The 11,316-nt window shown below is 42.0% G+C and overlaps 1 long non-coding RNA gene across 1 annotated transcript; it reads right to left on the bottom strand.

The window, feature by feature from the left end:
* Window positions 1-429: 429 nt before the first annotated feature.
* Window positions 430-3,267, bottom strand: LOC119026517. The gene is made up of 4 exons (XR_005077173.1): window positions 3,169-3,267; window positions 2,605-2,744; window positions 1,073-2,346; window positions 430-916 (listed from the first exon to the last, which is right to left on the bottom strand). It is a non-coding gene; the product is annotated as an uncharacterized LOC119026517 (long non-coding RNA).
* Between the last annotated feature and the right edge of the window lie 8,049 nt (window positions 3,268-11,316).

Genomic DNA, 11,316 nt, shown 5'->3' with positions numbered 1-11,316 from the left:
AGGAAGTTAACACTACTTTGTGGCATGAGGTGACCGGGAAGTATGTTGTGATGCAGTGTGTTCTGGACACACTCAACATTTCAGTAGTGCTTTCTTAGATCAACTTGACATGTTAGGATGATTAAAGGGCCGCTACGTAGCTTCAGAGAAGACATTCAGACTTTTAATATTTACAATATTAATGCAGTAATAATACAAACAAAGAGAGTTTGTTTAATTAATTTGTTTAGGAATTTCTCTTCTGATTACATTGTCTGCCCCAAAACTACATAGTGCTCCTTTAACTGTAATACTGTCTGTAAATTTAATATCCCATCACGTAGGCTTTGTTTCAAAGCTTTCTCCACACTTCCACAATCAAAACAAGCCCTTTATCAATTAATGCATTCCTTTGTTAGCTTAAAAACGATCAAAATTTGAAATACAGAGTCTTAAGAAATGCTGAAATCAGTGTTTAATTGTACAATGCAGACTTTAAGTGTACAATTGCCTCTTGCATCATGTTGTTAAGATGTAAAATTGTAGGCCTCCCAGGATCCCAGGTTTCCTTCACTGACTGCCTTCCTTTTATGAAAGCATGAACAAATTATTAATAATTATAATTGATTCCACATATTTGAAGATCCTTTGCCATGACAAAACATTTTTTAAAATGTTTAAAAAATGTTTCGCTCAAAACATCTGGTGGGACAAATTTAAACTTTGGGCAGCCCGGCTCTAAACGGTCATTCTCAAACTTGACGCGACACAATCAATAATGCACATACAAGCAGCAGTTTAGTATTTAGTAGCTTGCATATTATCCAACCAAGCAGTTACATCTCCCCGTCACTGATGAGATGCGATACATTCCAATGTTGTTTCGAAGTCTGTGGTTCAGTCTGATGATGTCGCCGTCCTGTTAGAACTGTGCTTCCTGTGATGTCACCCAGCAGGAGTTAAGGTCAGCACACATCAGAGTGGGAAACAGACTCAAACCCACCAGATAGAAACATTTATATCATGTTATTAAACTCCCCTCGTGTTTCAGTTCTGGTTATTTAATGTAAACTGTAAATCATAAATATCTTACAGTAATTCCAAAGTTGACGACAACGTGGAAGGAGAAAGGGGACGTGACAAGAAACAGAGTTGAAATCCTTCAACCATTCAGCCCTCAATGCTGCCATGACAAACTCTGACTGCTGGTTGTCAGTGTTCCTTCTTTGAGTGAAGCTCCCTGATGGACTGAGTTGAGCTGTTTGCTGCCACCTGTTGGCGAGACAGGTGACATGACGCAGTGTCGGTTTGATCCCTCAGGAGACCTGCTGCAGGATACACGACCAGAACATCTGCAACAGAGGCACAGGAGCCAAAACTGGAGATCTTTAGTAAAGTGAACAGAAAGTATATAAGGACCATTTGCTGATGATGATTTGAAAAAAAAATAAATAAATAAAAATCATTATTTTTCAATTATTATTATTATTTTTTTTTTACTTTAAACAAACTCCAGATTAGTTGCCATTAATGTGTCTGTGGATATCCATGAAGACATTGAGTTTTGTTATATTAAATATATTAAATATTTATTGTTATTAAATATTCCTCATGAAAATTAGATTTTTATTTTCAATAGTTTCCAGGTCATGTGACCCATTGACCGACAAATCAATCTCAAAATGTATTTCACTTCTGGTTAAATGAGACGTACGTCTTTTTTTATTGGACTTTAGCGCTTTTTCATTTTATTGTCAATATCTTTAATAAAAATCATTTATATTGTTCAATAGCTTCCAGGTCAGTTTCCATTGTCCTTGATAACTGACCACAACAGTGTGATTCAACAATAATATTTTTCTTTCATCATCTGACCGATTTCTTTCTGTTGTTGTGTTGAAGTCTGTTTCTTGTTGATACTGTGCCATCTACTGACTTTAACCTGCACTGCTGGGTGGCATTACAGGGAACACAATTATAACAGGGGGGCAACATTATCAGACTGTACAACAGACATGACACCGGTTCATATCTTATACCACACCAGTGACAGGGAGTTTTAGCCCCAGTGTCATCCTTGAGCTCTTTGTGCACATGGGAATGAGGCTGGGCCCAGATGCTTCACTTCACCCTGCGTGGCCGTCAGCCCTGCCAGCAGCCCTGCATCAGTTTTTGATCGGCAGCAAGGTGTGGTGCGATGAGCAATGTGCAGGTTCTTGTTGTCATGGCTGGCCTTTCCTGCAAGCACCAGAACTTCACTGGAGAGGTGAACTCGAGCACAGGTGACCCTTGTTTCACAGATTTACCCTTCCTGAGGTTACAGCTTTCTAAGAAAGTGTTCCAACTGCCCATTCTGCCATCAGTTTCCTATCGGATTGAGTCAAGATGAAAGAAAAAAGTGTGAGAAAAAACTAATCCAATACGCAGGGTAATTCCAGATGACTACAAATCAAGCCCAAGTGATTTAAAGAGCTGATGTGTTTGGCATAAAAAAAAAAAAACATGCAGAAGCTGGATTTTAAATATTCAACTGTGTGCGCTGCCTGCATCTTATAACACACAACTCCACAAATAACATCTCTCATCCCTGTCAAGCTACCGTACCATGATTTTATTTACGCTCACCATTATTTTTCAATGTCCCTCACTTCAAATTCAAACAGGATTTTGCTGTGGAAGCACAGAGTAATAAGATGAATGACTCCTCGCAGTTTCATGTCTGAAATGTGCAGGAACCAATCCTCTGCCTCACATCTAGTCCAGTCCTGTTGCCAAAATAAAATGTTGGCAGTTAGCATTTTTGCGGAACCTGACACAGAATGTTCACATTTGTACTTTTACTTGACTTTCGTATGTGGCGGTGGAGGGAACAGTGGGGGAGGTAGGCCAGTGACCGCTGTTCGAGACTGCGTTACAACATTTGTAAAGGAAAAAATCGGGACAATTCCAGTCGTGTTGTGGCAACTAAAACAGGTATTTTATGCAAAAAAACATGATCCTGTTTTAACCCTAATCAAGTGGGTTTTGTGCCTAAACCCTAACCAGATCACAAGTACAGCATTGTGACAACATTAAATTGAAAAGCAAACCTAAAAAAAAAAAAAAAAAAAAAAAAAGGTACCTAAATAAATGTTTCAAGATCTATTCTAGTGTTTGGGTTGAGGATAAAATGTGGTTTTGTTAACTTACCAAATGAGTGTTATTAGTCACTACACATACTGTATACTGAAAATATCCACATATCCCTCCCATATACATCCCCACACACCGTACATCAGTCCATCATGCAGTCACACTGATTGGCCTTTTGACTTGTCCCAGTAGGATAAGCGCAGGTGTTGCTAATGACACCAACGATGGGTTTAAGCTCAGTAAACCTGTAAACTGGAGCAGCTAAATCAAATCCAGTCATTAGTTCTATCATTTACACCTGTGTTTTGAAAGAGCAGCCCAGTTTTACCCCTGTTAACATGTCCCCCACTTTAAAACAAAGTGTAGAGGCGTTTCTGTCTGAATCCTCCGAAGTGTCTAAAGTTATTAATAAGCATGGCTGCTCTGATGTCACCGTTTTTTCCCCTTCTCATTCTCACCTTACATTACCCCTACTGTGGAGTCGGGTGAAAGGTAAATGTTTAGCAAAGACAACAGGAAGATTTATTATTTATTTCCTGGAACAGACCCGGCGTGCTGGTTGCCAGGTCTCGATGGGCCCCCGGAGACGGTGGCGAGTGAATAACAGTCTCATCATTTTCACTCATGTTTCATTCGCTTTGATTTCACGGAGGGAGCGTGAATTATTCAGTCGCAAACCGATGGTGCTATTAGACACCGTAGAAGTGGGGCAGCATTCGGAGAGAAGAGGAGTTATTCAAGAAATCCAAAAAAAACAGCAAAAAAACACAATTTGAACGTATTCTTTCGGAGGAGCTCAGATCGAGGCTCAGATGAGAAAATTAGTTTTGCTAGACAATAAGAGCGGAGAGAGTGCGTCTTTGTGCTCCTTTTTAAATTTCTGTCAAACAACGTCAAATCTCTCCCCCCTTAAAAAGTTGAAAAACAGTCAGGGGAGTAGATTTTAGACTGCATCAGCTCCATTAATCATTCAAATCCTGCTGCTACCTGCATGTCTTGACCTGACAGATCGCTCAGTGTGACAACACTGGCAGACAAAAGAGACTGATTATTAAATTTTGCAGAGATGGCAGAGTTGGTCTCCATCTAGTGTCTTCACAGAGGTAATCTGGTCCCTCGCTGCCTTCCCCTTGTGTTTGGAAGTGGGGCAGTGGAGCAGTCAGTGTGATGCCTAAAGACAGAGCAGGAAGTATCAAAACCACACTGTCGCGTACGCACATTCATGCAGTTATAGTGCACATTACAGGAGGCGGATACACACAAGCTCTCTGACACAGACGCTGGACCTCGGGGGGGTTTTCCACCAAACATCTGGAGCAGCCTGCGCCTCCACTCCTCCGCTCCTTAATGAGGCACCGAGATGATTATTAGTGGATGTTTTTGAGAAGGGAGGGGGGCGGAGGGAGGAGAAGGGAAGGGACAGAAAATAAAAGTGGAGTTGGAGATGTGTTTGCTTTTCCTCCTCAAAGAACGAGGGGCACCTCCAGTGTTTTAGATCTGAGGATTCTTCAGACGTCTAATAAACTTCCACTGCTTCAGATCACAGAGACGTTTCAGAGGAACATTGTTCTCTGGGAGGGAGGGAGGAGGAGGATTTGGGGATATGTCCCAGGAAAGCATAAAAAACAGGTCACAAGTGTTGTGTCCCAGATCTGAGTCTCAGAGGAAGAAGAAGAAAAAAAATAAAGATCTCAAGAAGTTCAACCATTACAAAACAATCTCACGAACTATAAGGACAAAGCACTTTTTGCCCAAACTCCTTGAGTTTTTCTTGCCAAATGAACAGATCTATCATTTTCCGCCCTCCTGACGAGGCAGGTGTGGATTAACGCTGAGTGCTGAGGATGATGGTATCTCACATTAAGCAGACTGCCGCATCATGAGTTTTGTGGTGCGCTCGATGTCGTTCCACTCGCCCAGGAGAGAGTCGGCAAACACACACCTGCCTGAGCCGACTCCATGGACGACCTGAAGAAGATGATGATGATGATGACAATGATGATGAGGAGGATGCATCAGGCTTACAAATGAACACACCAAGAATTTGGTTAATCTCGTTCTTGTTAAATCCCACAGAACATCTTATACAGTATTCTAATAAATGCACAAATTTAAGTCGAAGTAAATATATCTAAAGGGCCAAAATCTGACCAAAAATGTGCCCATTATTTCACACACACGCGCTTCCTTTCTGTGTACATTCAGAGGATGATTTAATGCAGTTGCTGCTTCAGTATATGAGAAGTGGGGGAGGAGTGCAAACATTAAAGCCTAATTAAGGAACCATTAGTGCATCTTCAAGTGCATGTAGTGATGCAACATGAGCAGATTTTTACTCACTGTTACATTCAGAAAAAAACTATATTTACTGCACATACAGCAGGACTTGCCTCTAAAACAGGAACATGGGTCTTGATGTATTATTCAGTTTAAGTGAGATGCAAAACAACATGGTATGATCATTTGCATTGTAGCGCCAGTCTGTTTTCTAATGAGCAGAAAGACAGTCATTTGTAAGTTAATGGAAATGGAATTTCGATGTTAAATCAAAGAGAAAAAAAACAGTTACAAGAGCTTTTTTTTTTTGTCAAACAAAAGCGACACACTTGCGCCTTTTCATTATCTCAGCAATCTAGACATATTCAGTTTTAATTGTCTGGGCCATTATTGCACATTTTACAAATGGAAATGAGAGTTTTAATTGCAAGGACCAGACAAAGCAAAGCGCTTCCTTCACAGTGTGTGTGCCTGAGTGTCTGACACTGTCTGCTAACACAGTAACCAGTGGATATTGGGTTTCCTCAGAGTCGCTGTGCTGACCTTGCCTAAAAAGCAGATAATTACTTGGTCCATCCTCCAGTTTTAGCTCATATTCTGTGCGTATACAGATAAAGGAAGCTGCCCAGGCTGACCAGCATGAGTTAATGAGATGATGGCGGCTCAAAGACAGGGTCATGTTGATGTGTGTCCTCCACTGAGGGTCAAATTGGGAGGAATTTTTCCTTTTAAACAAAAGCTGGACGTGGATTTAAATGTTCAATCAGACAATCCACAGCAAATTGGGGAAGAATGTATTACTAATGCAGGAGATTTGGATTCATATTTTAGATATGTGTGAAATTAAACATACTGGGTCCTCTCGCCATTACTTATCGAAGCCAAACTTTGATGTCAGGTTTAAACAATGACGCACAGAAGACAGTAGATTACGTTCATATTATCTGTGACAGGAAAATGCTCTTCAGCAGAGGTGAGACTGAATGAAAAACAGAAAAAATAGAGACACAGAAGTTTCTTTTGCTGAGCATTTTTTGGACCCTATGTCAGCTTTTTCTACACAAAACTAGTGATATCACTCCAATATAATGCTTAATGCATCATGATTACAAACAAATTGTCTTTTTACGTCTGTGAGATACAAGATACTAAATTGAGACATTACCAAATTAAAAGAACTCAGATCCACAGCATATCTACTTCTGTTTCCGTCTTTCTAGCTCCTACCTGCTCCCCCTTGAAATTGAATTTTAAGTTTTTGCAGTTTCTTGTCGTATTTTCATTTTAATAAGGTCAATGAATACGTTTAAACAGTACAGTTTGAATTCTGTGTCATCCAAGTCTCAACATAAATTAAAATGACAGGTCAAATATTGATTGAAAAATAACATGTGTCCCGGGAACATGTCCAGTGTGCTTCTGACAAGAATATGCAGACCCTTCTTATATCAACTCATCATCATTTATTGGACAACACCAAACTTAAATGCACAATATCCAGTTTTTACCATTAGGGGTATCTCTGTCAAAAACGAAACAAAACACATTTGGCGAATGTTGTGTGGGGAGGCCCAGGAGGAGAGCGCCGGAGGAATAAACACCTGCAGTAACATCAGATCCACAGAGTCGACCTCCATTGTCAGGTTCTGTAATGTTGACTGCTGACTGGAGGGGAAATGAGCCTTACTTCATCAATGTAATGTCACGGAGAGCAGAATTCTTACAACCCAGATATTTAAAAACTGAAACCGCTGTTGTAAACCTGCAAGCTCAGGGCGATTCTCTGCTCCTCCAGCTAGATTCAAACTTTCTCAAATTGACACTTAAAATTAAACAAATTAATTCATGACAATGCATGGAAAAAAATGTGTTACCATTAAAAATACATCCATGTTCTACATACTGGATACATGTTAGTCAACTGCCTCATTAACGAAGCTTCTCACTTCGTCTGTTTCTTCCCTCACACAACTTCCCAAAGCCTCCTCCCTCCTTTTGCAGAGCGAAGGACTCGTCCTCCGTTGCCCTTCCAGTTGTAATGACTCTAATTCCCTCATGCTAATGGTGTGTCTGAGCCTCGGCCCCTGCTGGGACCACCAGCCCACTTCTCGCGGCCGCAGCCTGGCTCCGGGGCGAGGAGGACCACGGACTGGTGAGCCAGAGGAGAGGGGAAAAAAGAGGAGAGAAAGGGCGACGGCGGGTTGTGGTTTGATGCATGTAGGATCTACCCTCAGACAGATTGGCCTCCTCGGGCTAAAAAGACCTGTGGATAAAAGAGGGGTGTCATTGAACCGTGTGTGTGTGTGTGTGTGTGTGTGTGTGTGTGCTTCAGTGAGTGCAGCTTCCAAAATTGGCGCCAGCAGCAGATTTAAACAATAACACTTCGCTGTTTGACCTTACTCACAAAACCATGTCTGCAGCATGCTCTGTATGTGTGTCTGCACTTGTTCATGTGTCCAAATCCACACCTGCCTCTAAGTGCTACATCGGCCTGCCGGTGCTGAGGTGTGTGTGTGTGTGTGTGTGTGCTTCGTAGGAGGCTGGGGAGGTTACGAGTGGCAATGATGATGAGCAAACACTACGGGGGAGAATAATCTCTCATTGCCCACAATTCCCCGATGCTGCGCTGCGCTGGTGAGCGCGACTAGATTCGTCCCACGGGCAGAAACGAGTGGAGTCACTCACTCGATTTATTAGACCATCCCAAACTCCCCGTCCCCCCTTCCTGCCTCCCCCGCTGCTGTCGTCCTGCTTCCTACACCTCTCCGTCTCTTCCCTGCTCTCAGCCACCTGCTGTCTTCCATATGTCCTAAATCCTCTCCGCCACTGGCATACCATGGGAACTGATCACAATGTCATGTTGGAAATAATTCCTCTTAGAAATAACTAACCCGATCAGCTTGTATTGCAGATACTAAAGGGCACCTTTTTGGTTTGTATGAGATGCCGATGCATGAAAGAAAACATCAGTATTTGCTGACCTTCTTGCTGACAGTTTCTTGGGTGGGCAGAATGATTTACTCTCAGGCCAGGTTACTGCGTCCAAGAAGTAGTCAGGCGCCTGACGCCCAGTACAGCAAATGGTTGTTATTTTCAGACTTTGCTGTTTGTGTGGATTACACAAGCTTCATATTTAACAGAGAGGCTTAAAACGCTCTACCCATATTCTCATCTAATTTAATAAAACATCATATAAATAAAGGGACATGGATGTTACAAGCCAACAAGGCTGCCAAATGGGTGACCACAGTTTGAGTCAGTATAGTGGAGACCAAGACTGGTTATTTTTCATGGGAAGTTGGGTCATTTGTGGCGACACACACAGGTATTTTGAGCCAAACCATGATGTTTTCCTAACACTAACCAAGTAGTTTTTGTACCTAAACCTAAGCATAGCATGACACAGTGTTATGGGAGAAGACAAGAGCTAAAAAGATGATTGAACCTACATAAACATTCATCATGACCTTAACTGTGGTTTTGCAGGAACGTATACTTCAGCTAACATTTGTTCTGACAGTTGGGTTGGTATAAACCTACACTGACATAGTTCAAGGTAAGTGTTTAGATTAACACGACCTTGTGACTTTTTGCCCATCCTGTAAACTAACTTCCCTCTCTGTCCCTGCTTTGACGTTCCCACTGATTCTGTCCTCTTTTCCTCTCTGTAAACTTGCCCCCTGTTCTCCCCTTCCTTCAATCCCCCCGGTGCTCCTTGCGTCCTCCCTGCCCCCTCCTATCAGTCTCTCTCCATCTGAGCAGCAGTGAAGTATCCATCCATCAGAAAGAGGAAGAGCAGTTGAAATCCCGTGCCTCCCATCGCAGCCCCTTGTCTCGCTCTCTGTTTGCATACAAACATATTTCAGCCTGCTTAGATGTCAGCGGCACAAGGAAGAATATAACGTACAGTCATGTCTTGTGTCCTATTATGATACAGGATTTACACTTGATAAATATGAGGAATGAAATTTACATCCCGAGGAGGCCTGAGGGAGCTTTGTTGAAAATTCTACTGCAAATGACAAAATAATAAAAAATAATGGGATCCGGGTTTTTTGCTTGCATGAGGGGCAAATGTTGGCTGGCCATTACCATAGAAATGAGACATCATGGAGTCAGGATTGTCCATGTCTGTTGCGATAAATATGAAGATGTTGAATCTGGTCTTACTGCCATTTCTTTTTTTCATTTTCTCTCTCTGTTTTTTTTTTTAGCTAAAATAGATTTAAAAGTCCTTGTTTTACTCTAAGTTGTGTCTCAATTACAGTATATTAAAGTTGAAGAATAAAACGTGGTACAAATGCAGTTCATTTCCAGTTTTTTGTGCAGTTCTTTAGAATGAGAAAAGCCACATTCGGTTTTTGGGATGCAACATATTTCCGTCTCGACCATTAAAAAGGACCCCTCACTGCGAGACTCAACACTTGTTTCATCGCTGGATGTCCATGAACGGGTTTATCTGTGAGAGAGGAGAGGAAACACAGTTGTTACAAGAGTGACTCCAAAGGATATGTGCGATTTTCCTGGATGATACCTTAAAGCCGAAAGGCTTGATGTGCTTTATGGCCGCGACTCCCACTGATTGTGCAGAGATCTCATTTCACACATGAACGTCTCTCTCTGCTGTGTCCATATACTCTGTAGTTAGTGCCTTAACATCACAAATCTGCTTGCCCCAGGCTAGATCACAGAAACGAGGAGGAGGAGGAGGGAGAGGAGAATAGAGGAGGTAGATAGTTAAAAAAACGTGTTGAAAAACTGATGCCGACAAACAGTGAAAATGAAACAGAGAAAAGAGGGGTTCTTTTTTTCATTTTTTAAATTCATGTTTGATTTTGCTAAGCCAGATATTTGGTGTTTTCCAAAAAATTTTGCTGTATAAATAAGGCATATTTGAGTCATTCAAAGTGTCCAACTTGAATAAACTCAGGTTAAAGCCAGACCATTATACAATGATCAGTTCAATAAAGTGCATTTAATCGAACATCAGTATATCCATCAGAGGTACAGGTACTGATTTACATGCTCCTACTATGCAGCAGCAAAATCAGAGACAGATACAGGCTTGGTACCTGCAGGTCCTCTGGGTGCTTGGGGCTAGATTTATCACCACTGGGGCCCTCTGATGATGAGGCCGTTTAGTGGGTGTCCCTGCAGTCCTCCACTGATTAGCGCCAAACATCTTCCTTAATAACCTTAACAAGAACAACGCCTCAGGACGACATGCTGATGCACACCGCCAGTGCGAGCACATACACACACACACACACACACACACATCCTTGGAGATAGAGGAAAGACCTAAGGGCTACCCATCCTCCTCCTTTTCTCCTCAAAGTCACCCCTCTCTCCTCTGCTCCAGCCTTAACTTGGCATCCCACACTACTATTTCTGGGCTGAGACCCCCCCCCCCCCACCCAACCTCAAACCTCTTCTGTGTTACCTCCCACCGCCAATACCAATACAGCCGCACACAGGCACCAAATTGAGTTGGTTATGGTTCAAGAGTCCCACCAAGTTGCTCTCAGCACCAATATGAAATAAGACAATACATGAATACAGGCTGGAGTGTCCCTCTTGGGGTAAAGAGATGAGGAGGGAAATTGAGAATAACAGAGTTTATGATGCTGTGAGGAGCTGTGGGCGATGTTTTATAGACAGTAACTCCCTTTGTGGATTGTTTCCCTACAATAGTTTGCATGCTTGTGCGCTGTGACCAGAGTATATGCCAGTCAAATCAAATCATTTGTATTCATGTAGCCCAAAATCACAACCACATTGCCTCAGTGGGCTTTACAATCTGTGCAGTGGACGACATTCTCTGTCCTTAGATCCTCGATTCAGGTGAGGAAAAACTTGCTATACTGAAAAAGAAAAAAATACTTTTAACAGGGGAACAAAAACATGAAAGAAACCTCACAGAAAGTC

Source organism: Acanthopagrus latus, chromosome 9, assembly GCF_904848185.1.
Source record: "Acanthopagrus latus isolate v.2019 chromosome 9, fAcaLat1.1, whole genome shotgun sequence".
Lineage (NCBI taxonomy): Eukaryota > Metazoa > Chordata > Actinopteri > Spariformes > Sparidae > Acanthopagrus > Acanthopagrus latus.
This window is presented reverse-complemented; position numbering and strand designations above follow the sequence as displayed.